This window comes from Atractosteus spatula, chromosome 2 (assembly GCF_055471065.1).
Source record: "Atractosteus spatula isolate fAtrSpa1 chromosome 2, fAtrSpa1.hap1, whole genome shotgun sequence".
Lineage (NCBI taxonomy): Eukaryota > Metazoa > Chordata > Actinopteri > Semionotiformes > Lepisosteidae > Atractosteus > Atractosteus spatula.
The window spans coordinates 28670638-28690147 of record NC_142707.1 but is presented as its reverse complement, the minus strand read 5'-3'; the positions used below and the strand labels follow the sequence as shown (position 1 = coordinate 28690147).

General features: G+C 35.9%; 1 protein-coding gene across 9 annotated transcripts in view; it reads left to right on the top strand.

Annotated features, from left to right (window-relative positions):
* The window catches only part of LOC148839504 (syntaxin-binding protein 5), a 203080-nt gene that overhangs the window by 38346 nt on the left and 145224 nt on the right, over positions 1-19510 (top strand). The gene's annotated exons all lie outside the window — the stretch shown is intronic.

Genomic DNA, 19510 nt, shown 5'->3' with positions numbered 1-19510 from the left:
TTTGTCTAATTCTCTTTTTTATCATTTATTTTCCACAAAACACTTGAGAACTGAGACTGTGATAACTTAGGGGACCACAGAGGTTTTTTGTTATTTAGCATTTTGTCTTATAATGTGTCTATACACAGAACATACCTAATGCTTTCCTGGAGGAAACTGAATAAAGCAAAATCCACATTACACTGCTATATACATGTTAACTGTTAACTCTGTTAAACAAGCTGTGCCTTTACTACAGAGACCAATGCTGGTCAGGTGAAGCAGGTCTGCAAGATGAAAATGCTTCAGATGTGGGTGCCCATGTTTGCTCTCTTACCTTGATGCCTTCTAATAGGCAGATTTGGTCTGCTAATGTGGGAAAAGTGGTCTTAATTTTGCATGAACAGGTGAAATCAGATATGTAGAACTCGCGAATATTGAGGTTTTACTGTATTTCAATCCAGCAATTAAATGTATCTTTAAAATATGCTATTAATTCCATAACATGATTCCTATAAATTGTTTTTTTATATCAATTGTATTTTGCACTTAGAAAATTTTATATTTTCCCTATACAGATTCCTTTGAAGTTAACCATAATTTCTAAAAAAAATTTTTCTTTTTAAACTTAACATTTTATAAGCTTGATGGAAGCATTGGCGTTTCACTTAGGAATGTGGTATTTTATCATTTGTTATCCTCAGACAAATAATTCTTATATTATATATGCATATATATATATATGCAAATATTTTTCTGTCTATTCTTACAGTTGCCATTACAAAAAGAAGCCAAAACTGTTTGATAGAAACCTTAAATACTAATATTCAACAATGTAAGAAGATCATTGCATCACATTAATCCAAAATTATTTTCTGTTTATTGTAAGATGCATTGTCATAAATATGATAATTGTCTGCTAATATATAGTTGCGAGAAAACGTTTATGAACCCTTTGGATATATCTGGATTTCTGCATGAAGGGCTCCTAAAATGTAATCTGATCTTCATCTAAGTCATAATAATAAATAAAAAGACAGTCTTATTTAACAAACAACACACACATTTTACACTTTCATATCTTTGTTGAACTAATAGTTTAAACAATCAAGGTCATTGATGTAAATAGTATGTGAACCTCTAGGATAATGACATCTTGAAAAGAGGGTAATTGGAGTCAGGTATTCCAATCAGTTCAGGTGTGGGTTTGACCTGCCCTGCCATATAAAACAATTTGGTTACCTGCTCAACAGAATTTTGTTGAAGTACAATATGGCCTGATCAAAAGAGATTTCAGAGGATCTCAGAAGAAGAGTTTTTAAAGCTCATAAGACTGGAAAGGGTTACAAAAGGATTTCTAAAGACTTGGGCCTCCATCAGTCCACAGTCAGGCAGATAGTTTACAAATGGAATAAATTCAGCACCGTTGCTACTCCCTAGGAGTGGGCATCCTACAAAGATCAGTGCAAGGGCACTCCGTACACACCTCAAACAGGTGACAAAGACCCCTAGGGGGACAGCTAAGGATCTGCAGGCATCTCTTGCACTTGATAATGTCTGTGTTGATGAGTCTACCATAAGAAAAACACTGAACAAGAGCAGTGTTCATGGGAGGTTACCATGGAGGAAACCACTGCTCTCAAGTTTGCTAAAGACAACCTGAATCTTCCTCAGCACTCCTGGAAAAATGTTCTATGGACAGATGAGACAAATGTTGAACTTTTTGGAGAAAACAAAACACTGCATACCAATGCCAAAACCTCACCCCAGCCGTGAAGCATGGTGGAGAGAATATTAAGGTTTTGGGTTGCTTTTTCTGCCTCAGGGCCTGGACAGATTGCAGTCATTGAGGGTAATGAATTCCAGGTTGTATCAGAAATTCTACAGCAGAATGTCAGGGTGTCTGTCTGTGATCTAAAAGTCAGAATAAGTTGGTTCATGCAACATGACAATGATCCAAAACACAGAAGTAAATCAAACGGAAGAAATTCCGTATTTTTGAATGGCCAAGTCAGAGTCCTGACCTCAATCCCATTGAAATGCTGTGGCGTGATCTGAAGCAAGCCGTTCAAGCAAAACATCCCAAAATGTACACGAACTGAAACAGTTTTGTATAGAGGAATGGACCAAAATACCTCCTAATCACTGCACAGGTCTAATCAGCAGCTACAGAAAGCATTTGGTTGAGGTTATTGCCAATAAAGAAGGTTCCACTAATTACTCTATATAAGGGTTCACATATTTTTTCCATCCTTGACTGTTCAAACGATTAGTTCAATAAAGATATGACAATTCTCACAGAAAGGCTATGTTTTCAGTTAGCATACTGTCAGTATTGAATTGTATTATTTGTACCACAGGAAGTGCTATATTAATTCAGAATAAAATAGAAAAACATGAAACTTATTGCATTGAAATAATGTATCTTTTTCCTGAAATACTATAAAAATGTGAATGTGAGAATTTCTTAGGTTACTTGTTCTTAAAATGTAATACTTAACTTAATGAGGAAAATTTTGCCCATCCTAGCTAGCTTTTACTTCGCCTTTCCTTTTCCTGAAGTTCTCTCATGTTTAAGGCCATGTGGACCTTATGTTGATAAATGCAATGAAGACCTTCAGCATCTGTATTTTTTAAAACTTTTTTTTATCCAACAAGATGTAGATCTGCAGAATTTTAAAAGATAACCAATTTGAAAACTGAAGAGTAAATAGTATTTTCACTTCAAATGTTTACATATGCTTCTGCATTTAAACTTGTTTTAACTCCATTCTTGTTTTGTGTATCCCAGTAAGTTAGATAGAGGAGCTTAACCTGAAATGCCCAGAAGTGAAGTTGCAGACACTGGCTGCCTGGCTGCAACTCCAGAACCATAACCTCAGGGCAAGAGTGCCATGACCGATTGTATCAGAGGCAATTTCTTATTTGTACAGAAGGGAAAAATACTTCCCCAGTTTTACTGATCATTTCTGTATAGTCTTTTTATTTCTTTGTATTTTTTTTGGTCGTTCCAATAAGCCACACATTTAGCCACATAACCTCAACTCTTTTCTCGATACAGCTTTGAGAATAGTCCAGGTACACCTGAATTTGTTCTGGGACACATTTCAGACTTTTTTTATATGGGGCTTTCCTCTGCTTTCCTAGGCATATATAGGATTGAACATTTTAACAGTAACAACAAAACAAGCAGGACAATGAGCTGGAGTTTAATGTCAGAATTGAAAATTCTCTAAAACTCTTAAAATTTAACCTTATTCAGTAGTTCTAAGGAAAGCCTAAAAAATTGGAACGTCTATCAATAAACTTCCCATATGAAAAAAAACCATTTCGATATTGAAAGTGACTGAAAAGTTTATTTGTACACGGTTATTGATATTGAAGTATGTAACTGTTACAGTGCAGCTACAGTATATGTGCAGTAGCCTTTTGATTTATTCATAACCTTAATAAAATGTAATATAAAGTGAATATTGCAAAGAAAATGCTAGCCAAGAGTTTTCATAATTTCAAAAAAAGTGCTCTAAAAAAAGCTATGAAATAAATCTAATCTAAATCTATAAAAAAAATCTAAACACATTGTTAAATTTATTCTTACCCTGTAAATATAAGAAAAATTATTGAAAAGAAATGCTGTACATCTAACACTTATATCTTAGTCATTTCGTAGTTTCACAAAGCGTCAGAATGTTTATATTAACCCAATGTAATCTAATCTATGTAATCCATAGACGCATTTGAAAGTCACTTCAATGGACACTGGGTGTTAAGCGAGGCAGACTCCAGAAGCAAAACAGTACTGTTAGTAAGCTTTATCTTGGGGAATCTCAGAGAAATGTCTGAATTTCTTAGGTAACAGATTAGGGTAAAGATTTAAGGTAAGATATTGATCTTAACTCTAGTGAAGATAAAGCATCCATAAGGCTCAGTTTTAACTGTCTGATTAAGGCTAATTGGATAATTGCGTCTCTACCAGAAGAGGGATCTCAGATCATTTTCCCTAAATATGTGGTCAGAAAACTAAGATTAATTCACACTGTAGGACATAATTGGGGACATTCAGAAAAACCCAAGCATCATCAGGTTGAAATATAGCAAAGATGACCAATTCAAATGCAACTAATTGATCCATAAGACAAATGTGAGCATGTGATTTTTGATGAAATGTGAACTGAGTTTTTGAGCATTCTCACCAAGGGTTTAATTAAGGCGAAACTCATTTAGAAAAACAATGTTATCCATTCTTTAAAAAATAGGAAGTGGATATTTCGTACTTTAGCATTGGATTTGCTTCATCTAAGCATGTTGTGCTGTCTTAAATTGAGAAACATACAGTACAGCTTACAAAATTAACCAGCATTATTTTTATCAGAAACCGGTACCATCTGTCATGAAACTTAAGCCTGGTTGCAAAATTGCTTTACAGTAGGATAATACAAAGCATGTAATAAAAGCAGGGTCCAGACGTTTAAGAGAATAAAATCGGTGTTCTTCATTACCATAGTTTCTGGTAGAACAGTTTTGCAGCAACATTCTGTAGATCGTTTATGATTATTTTGTTCTGGAAATGAAAAAAAAATACTGTAAACAGAAAAAAATGTGACTTGACTTGACTATGAATTGTATCCAAGCACTAAATGGATTTCTTACCTCCATGCAATACGTCTGTAATCCAACCAATGGATCAAGGTGTGATCACTTACTTTAAATGCATGAAAAGTGTGTGTAAAAAATCTACTCTGAACCAGTTGGTTTTGAGGAGAGCACAATTCAACACTATTTTTTATTTATTATTTTGTATGGGTTGTAGGTACATTAAATTAATATACATGTCTGTGAACTGTATGTTGGAACTAACAGATTGACTGGGTAGGCAAAATGGATTTATCTTGTTTGTAACCTTTCTTAAGTTCTTGTAAGGACTGACAGCTTTCAGTGTCTCATGGGTGGTTCTGTAATTTCTGTTGAAGTCATGAGTCTTTTTGTTTGTAATGACATTTAGTGAAGTGATTGTTCAGCACCTGATTATGTGCCACAGCATTACCAGATTAGTCTTGACTGCAGTATTTGCATCCAGGATGTCTAGACTAACCACAACCCCATAAGCAAATGTTGCACAGGTATTTAAACTAATTTAAACCTTCATTTAATATAGACCCATGGATAGGCATATCCGCCTAAGCATGTGTGTTTGCAAATTATTTTCTACCAAAAAACATTTTATTTAATAATTTCTCAAAATATCACAAATGGAATATCCAATACCCTCTAAACATGACTGTTAACTTTGTTTTGACAGCAGTTAACCTATTTTGTAATAAACATATTAATAGTGTAATACTGACCACAACATTCTAGACAGAAACTGCACAGTGGTTGAAAATGTATATTTTTATCAACAAAATCAAAATGCAACACCACAGACTATATATCAAAAAACAGAAGACAACCTGGGCTGTATTTCAGAGCTGTGTTTTGTAACTAGATCCATCAGCAAAAAGCAAATGAACTTTTTTCATAGGAGTATTCATCTCACATTTCATTTCAGAGGTGTTTCAATAATTTATTGGTTCTCCATCAAAATCCAAGCGCAAAAGCAACAGTTCGCTAAAATACATAAAGAATGTTTTCCCTTACCTTGAATAAAGTGCTTTCATTTTACTCTGATAATTCACAATACATTCTGCAACTAAGATGGCTGCTGAAGCTCCCTTATTCATTTATGTCAACTGGCTCTAGAAAAAGCTTGTCAAATTGGTTAAAATAGCTGTCATTTAGCAAATTCTGACCAGAGACTTAAAACCTTCTCGCTATAGCATGTGTGCATATTTTTTTGTTTTACTAAGTAATTACAAAGGTATAAAAACACTTTTTTAACTGTAAACATTACAAGAAGCCTCTCTAGCACCGACAGTAGTGATATACAACAGTAAAAACAGGAATAATTTATTCTTTTAATTTTTTTTAAACGATTTTGGAAGGCTGAGAAAACCAACCCAGGTCATGTCTTTGTACAAATCATGCATATTTTTAAATTTGTTCACTCACTTTTTAATTTACTTTTAACCTACAGAAAGAAATTTACATCTAGATGTACCACAACTTGAGAATTTGACTTTTGAAGAAAGACAATACATGTTTCTGTATTTGTTTCTGGTTTTTGTTCTAGATACTTCTTTCTAGTGTGTATATTGAGCAAGACATATAAAAAATGTGAAGGCTCAGACAGGATGTCCAAGGGGTTCTCTTTAATTCAAAACTCTAACCAGGCCTGTACTGTGTATACATTCCACGATACTTCAAGATATTAAAGTACATCCATTCCATGAGGGCATTTATCTTGTTCTTCCACTTGGAGGAGGGGATGATGACAATGGTCAATGTGTGTGTGCTTTAAGTAAATTAAACGTTGAAAGAGACTGCCAGACCTTTCACAAGTCAGTCATTACCAAACATAATTTTGTTGCATATTAATGCTATATTTTTGTCCTTTCCTATGGAGAGGTAAATTGTATTCATTGTACTGCTTACCAGACTGTGCCAAAGACCATACCACTTACAATCTAGTTACCTAGATCGTAAATAAAATAATCTTACTGCAGTTTATTGCTCATTACACTTCGTAATTTAATAAAAATATTACTTTTTTGCAGTCATGGTGGTCTCATAATTCTTGATACAATAGTTTTTCAACTGTTTTACTAGGTACTGTACTTTAACATTTTGAAAAATTCAGTTGTTTCAGTATTTGAATGCATATTATAAAAATAAGGAGCCACTAAATTTATGCTGAGAGATCTGAAACGTGTGTACTGTATACAAAAGCGCTAATGGAAAAAAATATCATCTGCTCTCAAATATGTGTTATATTCATAATGGCCAACACTTTCCGTGGTGCATTAAAATAAATAAAATGATTGTTTCCATAAGATGTTGAAGATGAATTTTGACTACAGTTAAAAAGAGATTTATTCATGGCAGCAAATGAAAGCACTGTGAAAATTCATGCATGGATAGCACAGGGTGAGTCAGTAGTTGGTTGTGAAAGTAACCCTGAGCCCTTCCCAATATATAGCACTGCCTCAGGAGGATTCGTGGTCAGGGCCTGGTAATATAAATTCATTTGGTCGACAGCTTTCATGCAGAAAATTCTCATGTTATATTTCTTAAAGAAACATTGCCTGTACTCATTGTCCTGTATAAGCTTTGCCCAAAATCTTTGTCCCACACTATATGCATTTCTGTAGTGTTAGGTTTCATTTTGGCAAATAAATTGAAATTTTGGATGTAAATAAACTGTTTTTGATATTACTTTGATTAATTGATTGTTGAGAGGGTCTTTGCATGTACTTTTTCTGCTGAAGCTGCAGTATTTTATAAGGTGGACATTCCAGATTGGTTTGAACTGGATTGGATGAATGATGGACACAAGGGCTTCTACTGTATGTAATTCTATGCTATGTTATATAGGAACACGTGCTATGAACCTTAGTAACCAATTGTGTTGGCAAATAGGGAAGAGGAAGATGTGCGTGATTTTGGAACACTGCCAATCTTGTAAGCACAGGGAAGCGTGATAGAGAACAGAAAAATAATTAAGGACTGTTCTAATTTAATTACCTTGAGAAAAATACACTGAGCATCTCTGTGTGTTTCACTCCCATGCGCATTAAATAAAAACTTTTTAACTTTTGAGAAGAAGAGGGAAACTTTCTCCAACAAGATCATGTTTGATAGGTCGCTTTGATTGTTGCATAAGCACTACTTGTCTTCCTAGCGCAAGAATTAATTGGGTACAGTTGGTGAGGTGATTTTAATTATTGAATGTCAAGCCTGGAACCAGTATTTAAAGGAACAATGGCTTTGTGCTGTTGGTTATTTAAGAGGCAGGTCTGAGTCATTTCTGGGGGACTTTTCATTTTTTGAGCAATGTCCCCTTAATCAGAGTATCAATGTTTTGTGTAGAACACCCTATTGGATGTCAATGAGTGTTGGACTTTGACAAAAAGCTGTAAAAGATTGTTGTGGTGGGGTCTCTAGATATGCTGTTCTGTGCAGAGTGGTCTAGTTGTGGAACAGCTCTTCTTGTTGGCATTGATGCCAACCTTACTGCTACATGGATTAAGTCCTGGGACTTTGTTTCCTGCCTGTCTTTCATGGTAACAAGACGGCATTGCAGTGGAGCACTACTGCTTGTGTCACAAAGGCTTTCTTGGAGAACAGGACTTACCATGCCAGATTTGAGATTCATTGAACATTTGAGGGAGTTGGACCTAAAAGTAAAAGTCAAGTAAACGGGCACATGCTAGTCTATATTCTTTGAGGAGAATTACCATTTGAAAATGAGCTGTCAGATGTGGTGAGGGCTTCTCAACTAGAGAAGTAATGTTGCCTATTGCAGATTATTACGGTTGTAGATAAGAGGGTAAGGTATTGATAGGTTTTTGTGTTATTTTAGTAATTCCACACACTACTACTAGTACAATAAATGTTTTGTAAAAAAGTAATAGATTGTTAAAGTATTCTACAGCTGATTGTTTTTCTTGTTTAATTTTAATGCTAAGGGCTATTTCATGTCTTACTTTATACACAGGGGTACATTGATTTTTCATGGTGTGGGAAGGAAAACTGGGATTTCAGGCTTCACTTAGGATGTCTGAGGAGAAAATTTGATAATTCCCATGATCCTTGTATTACTTTTCCTAGTGATGCTTTAAGAATACAGTTCTGTAACTCTTTTGCTATAAAACTGTGTAGGAGGGAGAGAGATCAGTGTGAACTCCAAGATCAGACAAGTGTTCAGCTTTCCTTTGAAGTGAGACCGGCCCACAAAACTGCTTGCAGATTCCTCCCACTCTTCTGAGTGAGCACGTAATTGCCACTGTCACCGAAACAATAGGGCTTGCTGTCTCAGAAAGCGCATCCCTCCTGAAAAAGAACAGTATATATGAAAATATGTACCAACAGTTGCTGCAATGCAGCTTGCCTCTTTTAAGAGACTGAATGTTTTTTTTATTTGAATGAAATACAAAAATGTGTTTTTCATAAGATACAAATGTGTCCCATTTCAATTGTATTAGAAAAAATATTTTAATAAAATATTCTATTTAAAACAGAAAAAAATAGGGCATAGTCATGTAATTGAATGAATTAATTGTGAACAGCATCATGTGAATTTTCACAGTCATTCATTTGCTTTTAATATCAGGATGACATCTTGGACAACTGCATGCACCAGGCTGTATTACTATGTATAATGATGATTATCACTTAGTTTGCAGGGTTTTAACTCGGCCAAATGTTCGTATTTTGATTAGAAAACGATCACAAGAACATTTCCAATCTTAGAATTACATTTATGTTCAGTAACTTCTGCAGCAGAAGCTGGTTAATTTGCATTATTTTCATATTAAACCTTGCTTTCTTAATTGACTGAATTGCCTTTTTTATCTTTTTAAACTCAGTGGCCTTTGTTAGGTTTTTCAATCGCTTTTGTTTTGAATGAAAGTTTTGTCATTTAATCTGTGATATTCATTGCAAATTACCCTCCATTGGCAACTAATCTATTGAATATTGGACATTTTGTGTTGAAACTGTATCTACAATATCTACAACTCATAATTGTGGACCGAGTATGCTATACCTAAAAAACTATTAATATGATTGTTGTTGAAATAATGAGCCAATTACTTTTATAATCTTGCCATAAAAATTCTTCAGAACTTTGAGTACATTATACTGTTATAACTGGTCATAAAAATGCACAAAAATATGTTAATAATTATCAGATTTAAGAGCTTCTGGAACTTTTGTCATTTCATTTTGGCATTTGCTTGATTATATTTAGTCTCTATTCTTTATTCTATTACTGTACGTAAATTACTGCAACCTTTATTGCATGCCAACATATAATCTGACCAGTTATGTTGTTAAGGATGATACTCTGGCTTCTTTTAAAAAAGAGATGGATGAGATCATAGGATCAATAGAAAAATGATAGATTAATGCAGATGGGGAGGTCTGCTTAACAACAAATTATTGTTTTTATGTCAGTCTGGGTTCAATAAAATAGTGAATTTTTGTTTAGCTTATATGAAAATGATTTTAATTGAGTAAATTATTTGCTTCAAGTTTTTTTAAATTTAAAAACAGAAGTACAGGTAAATACAGTAAATTGTGACCTTTTCTGGTATTACTCTAAATCTCGATGAATTCGTGTAGTTTCCTTTAAATTTGGAAAAATGAAAACCTAAAATTTATAATATCTTGTTAGAATTTTTTTACCCCCTTCTCAACACTCGTAGCAACCTCAGATTGAGTTTGTGTTGAAGGCTCTGCTTGCCGAAACTGTCGTGTGGCAATTTTTTTGGCTCAATGGTCACTTAACAAACCATACCACTGTTAAATCAGTATAGCGGGATTTACTTACTGGAGGACTGGCAGCTACTTTAGTTTACTAAATTGAGTAGTATTGGGTTATGTTGTTAGTGCTTATGTATGCAGAGATCAGACTACTGTGTCAATAAAATAACAGCCGTTTCTTTTAAGCTTTTTATTACTATATAAGAACTCGTCATGTGCCATCTGCTGGCTGCTGCATAAGTGCGTGGTGCTATAATGACTCCAGGAAAGAGAGCTGTGAGCTGTAATCTATTTTTTTATCATTGCTTGTGATAAGAATTGATGATCAAGACGTATCATATAGTAGAGGTGTGTTAGATAAATAATGGCAGTTGCAACAGATGCAGTTTATCTTTGCTTTTGATATAACCAATTCTTGTTCTGCACAGCAAATATTTAGAAATTCCTACATACCTAAGGAGGCAGGAGGAGGAGTACAGAGGACTGGTCAGCAGCTTTGTGGAGTGGTGTGGGGAGAACCATTTGGAACTGAATGTAACAAAGACAAAGGAACTGGTGGTAGATTTCAGGAGGAAAAAGGTCAAACCTACTCCTGTCTACATCCATGGGAGTGGCGTGGAGATGGTGGACTCGTACAAGTACCTGGGAGTGCACATCAACGATAGACTGGAATGGTCTAAGAACATTGAGGCCATCTATAAGAAGGGACAGAGCCGACTTTACTTCTTGAGGAGGCTCAGGTCCTTAAATGTATGTAGTAAGATGCTATATATGTTCTATCAGTCGGTGGTAGTGAGCGCCATTTTCTAAGCAGTGGTATGCTGGGGCCCTGGGATTAGAGCAGTGGATTCTAAAAGGCTGAACAAGCTCATCAGGAGAGCAAGTTCTGTCATTGGGTCTGACCTGGATCCCTTGGAGGTAGTGGCTGAGTGGAGAATGGTGTTGAAACTAGAGGCCATCATGGACAACATCTCCCATCCACTCTATGACAGGCTTGTAGAAATGAAGAGCATGTTCAGCAATAGAATGATTCATCCACGGTGCGACAGGGAGTGCTACAGGAGGTCATTCTTGCCTTCAGCCATTAGACTGTACAACGCATCCACCTTGCGTCTGGGCAGAGGCAACATTGACAGTGACCTGTTTCTGGACTGAATACATCTACTGCTACATCTGTTCTTTTCTTTTCACGTTTACAACCGTTTTTTTGTGCAATATATGCTAGGACCCGTGCAATACATTTATATTTATGTTATATATCTATATTTACATCTACAGTGGTGTGAAAAAGTGTTTGCCCCCTTCCTGATTTCTTATTTTTTTGCATGTTTGTCACACTGAAATGTTTCAGATCATCAAACAAATTGAAATATTAGACAAAGATAACACAAGTAAACACAAAATGCAGTTTTTAAATGAAGGTTTTTATTATTAAGGGAAAAAAAAATCCAAACCTACATGGCTCTGTGTGAAAAAGTGATTGCCCCCCCTGTTAAAACATAAATCAACTGTGGTTTATCACATCTTTGGAAAGCTGAGTTCAATTTCTCTAGCCACACCCAGGCCTGATTACTGCCACACCTGTTCTCAATCAAGAAATCACTTAAATAGGACCTGCATGACAAAGTGAAGTAGACCAAAAGATCCTCAAAAGCTAGACATCATGCTGCGATCCAAACAAATGCAGGAACAAATGAGAAACAGAGTAATTGAGATTTATCAGTCTGGAAAAGGTTATAAAGCCATTTCTAAAGCTTTGGGACTCCAGCGAACCACAGTGAGAGCCATTATCCACAAATGGCGAAAACATGGAACAGTGGTGAACCTTCCCAGGAGTGGCCGGCCGACCAAAATTACCCCAAGAGCGCAGCGACGACTCATCCAAGAGGTCACAAAAAACCCCACAACAACATCCAAAGAACTGCAGGCTTCACTTGCCTCAGTTAAGGTCAGTGTTCATGACTCCACCATAAGAAAGAGACTGGGCAAAAATGGCCTGCATGGCAGAGTTCCAAGACGAAAACCACTGCTGAGCAAAAAGAACATACTGTAAAGGCTCGTCTCAGTTTTGCCAGAAAACATCTTGATGATCCCCAAGACTTTTGGGAAAATACTCTGTGGACTGACAAGACAAAAGTTGAACTTTTTGGAAGGTGTGTGTCCCATTACATCTGGCGTAAAAGTAACACAGCATTTCAGAAAAGGAACATCATACCAACAGTAAAATATGGTGGTGGTAGTGTGATGGTCTGGGGCTGTTTTGCTGCTTCAGGACCTGGAAGACTTGCTGTGGTAAATGGAACAATGAATTCTGCTGTCTACCAAAAAATCCTGAAGGAGAATGTCCGGCCATCTGTTCGTGACCTCAAGCTGAAGCTCACTTGGGTTCTGCAGCAGGACAATGATCCAAAACACACCAGCAAGTCCACCTCTGAATGGCTTAAGAAAAACAAAATGAAGACTTTGGAGTGGCCTAGTCAAAGTCCTGACCTGAATCCGATTGAGATGTTGTGGCATGACCTTAAAAAAGCGGTTAAGGCTCGAAAACCCTCCAATGTGGCTGAATTACAACAATTCTGCAAAGATGAGTGGGCCAAAATTTTTCCACAGCGCTGTAAAAGACTCATTGCCAGTTATCGCAAATGCTTGATTGCAGTTGTTGCTGCTAAGGGTGGCCCAACCAGTTATTAGGTTTAGGGGGCAATCACTTTTTCACACAGGGCCATGTAGGTTTGGATTTTTTTTTTCCCTTAATAATAAAAACCTTCATTTAAAAACTGCATTTTGTGTTTACTTGTGTTATCTTTGTCTAATATTTCAATTTGTTTGATGATCTGAAACATTTCAGTGTGACAAACATGCAAAAAAATAAGAAATCAGGAAGGGGGCAAACACTTTTTCACACCACTGTATATTTATATTCATATGTGCAATATGGTTTTTCTGCATACTGTTCTGTTCTAGTTTGTTCTTTGTGTGTCCTGGACTGTGAGTAACTCTTTTAGTGCACCCCTCACTGTACTGATTGTATTGTATTATTATTATTATTGTATCATTCGTTATGTTGTCTGTGTTAAGCTGTGTTAAGCTTTGTTGTCTGTGTTAAGCTGCTGTTGCACTGCAATTTCCCTCATGGGATCAATAAAGTATATATCTATCTAATTCCTATTTATTTATAAGTAATCAGGTGGGAAGAATAGCTGAGTTGCTGGAGGTTTTTCCACTTTAAAAAAACTTAGATTATGTAAATTTGTTGTTGCAAGGAGTTTTCATATGATTGAAATAGCTACAACGATAAACTCCTGAATAAAATTGTACAGTATGTTCCATATTTTAGAAACCAGATAGTGCTTTCTTGCAATTTGCTGTAGATCTGAACCAATAACTGTTTTCATAAAGTCCCCCAAAAAGAATAAAAAAAGCTTCAATGGCTAATGGAGTTGAACTACTCTGTGTTTTAAAGCCATTAATTATCCAATATGATGGGAGCAAAGTTGAAGGAAGTTGGTTACATGTCACAAAATTGTTGCTAAAACCTTTGCAATAATTGCTGAGCTTTTATTAGAGCAGAAGGTGTTCAACCTGGAGTCTTTTGACTTGTCTGTGGGTGGGTGTCAGACAATTTTGACAAGCAGAAGTTATTTTGACAGTTCTATTATTTTGAGTACCTTTTGAAATGTGAATCAAGTTTCATTTTTACAGGGTAGACTTGTCTTTTTATTTTTGTAACTGTTTTATTTCTATATTTAAACAAATATATATGAAACAAATGTTCCTTGCAAGCTGCAGTAACTTTCTCTTGACCAGGACTATGATACTATCTGCTCACGTGCTATTTTGCATGTGTAGAAAACTAAAAGAAGTAACTTTAGATGATATCACAGTCAGAGTTTGTCCTGTGTTCACAGGTTTGAACTGCTGCAGTAGGAAATAAAGGATTCCATATATAACTCTATAGATGCAAATTCACTGCCCCATGGCATCAGGCAAAAGTTAAATCACAGTTTGATTACATTCAGTTCCAAAGCTATCTAGATTTCTGTGGGTCCTACCTTTATGAATATACCCTGACAATGAACAAGTGCTCTCAGAAAATGTTTATGACTTGCATTACTGTTGATACCTCTTTGGAGGCTTTGCAAATCTGCCTTGTGACTTTTAACTTAAAAACATGCAGCTATTAAAATTGTTTTTTCCCTTAATCTCTTATGTCAGTTCATTCTGCTTTTATTTGAAAATGGAACAGTAGTGAATTAGAGCCCTTCTTGATGCAGTTAACATTTGTACATCCTGTACAAAAGATGGTCTGAGGGTTAATCATTAGAACATTTACAGTCTAGAGGACACCACTTAGTCATTTAGCCCATTTGATAGTAAGTACTTCATCAGTCGATCTGTTCGAGACGTTTCTTTAAAGGTAGTCAAGATTTTGGCTTCAATGAGCTAACTGGGTAGCTTGTTCCATATTACCACAACAGAAATGGCGACCATACAGTACTTTCACAAAGTTTATGATTTTGTGTTTATTTATTTTGTTACCGAGATTTCATAGTCTGGGAAATTGGGACTGCAGTTTCCCTTTAAGTGGTTTGTGTGGTATTTTGTTTATTGTTGCTCTTCCTGACCTTAGATTACTGATGTATCATGTGACTTTTCAGTTAATTTCCAGAGAGCTCTGGGGGTTTTTCATTTACAATCCTGAGATTTGTTCTGTGCATCTTGAGATGGCTGTGCTTTATTAGGAGAATCAGTTGCTTCCTTGAAATAATTAATTTAGGTAAATGTTTGTCACCAGTATCCTATTATTAAATTCCAGCACTTACACCACCCTAACATACAGTACACGTTTATTCCTAAGCATTTCTACGTTTATTCCCATTGTCTTTGTCAGTTTTAATTTTGGAAGGTCACATTTTTGCAGGGTTTATTTAATTTCATTTTTATGTATTTTTAGGGTGTAGTTTAAGTGGATATGGACTATATTTTATTGTGCATTTATTTTGTATTTTCACAAACAGTATGAGGGGCTCTTGATGTAATTATACACACAAACATTTTGCAGTTGTTTTGACTTGCTGTAGCTCATAGTGACAACTCCTGTTCCCACATGGAGAGAATAAGAATGTGCAGACAGGCTCCTCTGACCTGCTTAATCATCAAGCCATTCATCTTTTGACACTATATCTACCATCTACAGTCTATAGCTAATGTCCCTGCAAAGCTACAGGGATCCCTGTTTTAGTGGTAGCTAAGAGAGTTCCGATCGACCAATCACAATGCCATGTGTTTTGTACACTTCCTTCGGTGGGACTCTAGTAATGGGAGGCAGGCTGGAACTCGTGCAAGCAGGAAGTTTCCTTCACAGCAAGTTCAAAACCTTTAACCTTGACAGCAGTTTGTTAAAAGTGTTTTCATGGGGTGTTTGTAGTTACAGTTGTGAGAAAAAGTTTGTGAACCCTTTGAAATTATCTGGATTTTTGCATGAATAGATCCTAAAATGTGATCTGATCTTCATCTAAGTAATAATAATAAAGACAGTCTTATTGAACAAACAACACACAACATTTTACATTGCCATATCTTTATTGAACAAATGGTTTAAACAATCAAGGTCACTGATGGAAAAATTATGTGAACCCTTAGATATAGTAACTTGTGGAATCTCCTTTATTGGCAATAACCTCAACCAAGCGCTTTCTGTAGCTGCTGATCAGACCTGCGCAGCGGTTATGAGGTACCTTGGCCCATTCCTCTATACAAAACTGTCTAAGTTCATGTATATTTTTGGGATGTCTTTATTGAAAGGCGTGCTTCAGATCACGCCACAGCATTTCAATGGGATTGAGGTCAGGACTCTGACTTGGCCATTCTAAAATACGGAATTTCTTCTGTTTGATTTACTTCTGTGTTTTGGATCATTGTCATGTTGCATGAACCAACTTCTTCTGACTTTTAGATCACAGACAGACACCATGACATTCTGCTGTAGAATTTCCTGATACAACCTGGAATTCATTGGCCCCTCAATGATTGCAATCCGTCCAGGCCCTGAGGCAGCAAAGCAGCCCCACACCATTATACTCCCTCCACCATGCTTCACAGCTGGGATGAAGTTTTGGTGTTGGTATGCAGTGTTTTGTTTTCTCCAAACATAACGCTGCATACATTTTCCATAAAGTTAAACTTTTGTCTTGTCTGTCCACAGAATATTGTTTCATTGTTGCTGTGGAACATCCAGCTGGTCTTTAGCAAATTTGAGATGGGCAGCAAAGTTTTTTGTGGAGAGCAGTGGTTTCCTCCATGGTAACCTCCCATGAACACCACTCTTGTTCAGTGTTTTTCTTATGGTAGACTCATGAACACAGATGTTATCAAGTGCAAGGGGTGCCTGCAGATCCTTAGCTGTCACCCTAGGGTTTTTTGTCATCTGTCTGAGGATTGTATGGCGTGCCCTTGCACTGATCTTTGTAGGATGCTCATGCCTAGGGAGAGTAACAATGGTGCTGAAATTCTTTCATTTGTAAACTATCTGCTGGACTGTGGACTGATGGAGGCCCAAGTCTTTAGAAATCCTTTTGTAATCCTTTCCAGTCTTATGAGCTTCAACAGCTCTTCTTCTGAGGTCGTTTGAAATCTCTTTTGATCGGGCTATATTGTACTTCAACAGAATTCTGTTGTGGAGAGCAGGTAACTAAAATTGTGTGTTTTTGTATATGGCAGGGCAGGTCAAACCCACATCTGAATTGATTGGAACACCTGACTCATTGATTGGAATACCTGACTTCAGTTACCCTCTTTTCAAGATGTCATTATCCTAGAGGGTCACATACTTTTTCCATCAATCACCTTGATTGTTTAAACAAAGCAATGTTGTAAAATGTTGTATGTGTTGTTTGTTAAATAAGACTGTCTTTATTTATTACTATGACTTAGATGAAGATTTATACAGAAATCCAGATCATTCCAAAGGGTTCACAAGCTTTTTCTCACAACTTAAGATCATGGCTAATACTAGAGCAGGATAATCTGGAGAGCGTTTTACAAAATGTGCACCATGCAAAGGTAATCCACCACTAAACAATTATAGATTTTGCAGATATTTTCATAATGCACTGCATTCGCATTTGGGATAGGGAATCTTATCTTCTTACTTTATGTACATTTCTGGCACATAACTAAATGTATTTATTGGAGTAGAGGCTTCACTTCAACTTACAGTAAGTGCTACAGATTGTATTAGGTCATTTGGGAAAGTAATAGTGAAAGGAAATTCAACTGCAAACTTGTTCTAGCTAACTTTCCAATTTTACTTTTTGACAACCTTTCATTTGCTTTTATCCCTATTGTATAATAAAATTCACTTTTCACTTAATCTTAGAGAGATAGCACGATAGTTTGTCTTTTTGTTTCACACAATTGTGATTTGTGATGTTTTTCTTATGGCATTTTACAGTTATGAATGGTACTGGGCTGGTGCTCTGATGTTGCTTTTAACTTGAGTTAAATTGAGTGTTGGGGTAATGAGTGTTGCATCACTGTAGGTTCTTTTGTTGTCTACAAATAAAACAGTAAAATTGTCCGAAGTTTGATTTTTTTCTCAAGATCGCTGTGTTGTGGACTTAAAATGATATGCATTTTTGAATTAAACAAATTGTAGAGTGGCTGCAAATGGTTTTCATACTGTCATTGAGTATGTGTGGTTTTCTCTAATGTATAAAATGAAAATCTTCTTTGCATTTTTGAGATTGGAAAATTGTTCAATTACATAGGAAGGGCATTTAAAACTGAAAACAAGAGGCTCGTCTTTACACAGAGATTTGTGGGAGTATGTAAGCTCCTGAGCTTTGTTGTTGAAGCTGATTCCCTGACTTTCAAGAAACAGCTGGATGAAATCCTTGCATCAATTAGCTACTGAAGAACAAATATACTAGATGAGCTAAATGGCCCCATGTAATTAGTAAATGTTCTTTACCTATTAATGTTCTTTTTATTCAAAAGAAAAACCTTTAAGATCTACATTGACTTTGTTTTTGTGAGGAAAGCTCTAAAATTATGGCAAGTAATCAATGAAGAGACACCTGTTAATATATAATGATAGTCACAGCTGACTTTTATCTGTTCTAAATACTAGCTCACTGCAGGAAAAAAGATACTTTTAAAGTATTTTAATAGACCAATATTTTGTTTTTCATCTTCTGAATAATGGATTTCCTGTCACTGTTAATGAAACATTAGATAGCATTGCGGGGAATGTGCAAAGCTGTATTGACAAGGAGCAGTGCTTAAGCTGCTGATGTAGGTGGGCAATAGGTGCTTCCCTATGCTTTGTTTTATTTTCTTAACATTGTCAGTATTTAAAAGATATGATAAAGATCATAGATGTTGGGTCTATATGACTTATCTTGCATAACAGTCCCTAAGAGTTAAACTCCATTATTAAAATTATTAGTATAAGCTGATACAATGCCTTCAGAAAGTATCCACCCCCCTCCTGAACAATTGTAAATATTGTTGTGATACAGTACAACTAGAATATTTAATGCATTGAAATGACATTACCCTTGATTCACACAACAGGTACAGCAATTTAAACAGGGAAAAATATTTTATTGTTAACAATAATGTATGAAGCAATGAAGTAAAATATTTTTACTTAGTCATTAGTAAAAATGAGTCAATACTTAGTAGAGGAATCTTTTGCCGTAATTACAGGCCTCTTGGGTATGTATGAGGTTTACAAATCAGGATTTGGTGATATTTGCCCATCCTTCCTTGCAGATTTGCTCCATCAAGTTGGGGAAGGTGTGTCTGTATTGGCTTCGTTCTTTCCTCTGTTCTTAAAAGTGCCCAAGTCCTTGCCACAGAAAAGCATCTCCACACAGTATGTTAATGCTGCCACCACCATGCTTCGTGATAAGGATGGTATTAAACAGGTGATTAATTCGGTTTGCTACGCATAGTGCTTTGCTTCCAGGCCAAATATTTCAAATTGTATTTAATCAGACCAGGGAATCTATTGCCACATGGTCTCAGGGTTGCCACATACTATTATATTGTCTTTTGTCAGGTGTGGCTTCCATCAAGCCACTCTCCCATAGAGCCTAAATTTATGTACAGTATAGTTGCAGAGATCGTCCTCCTCTGGACAGGTATTCTAAATTAGCCAGGG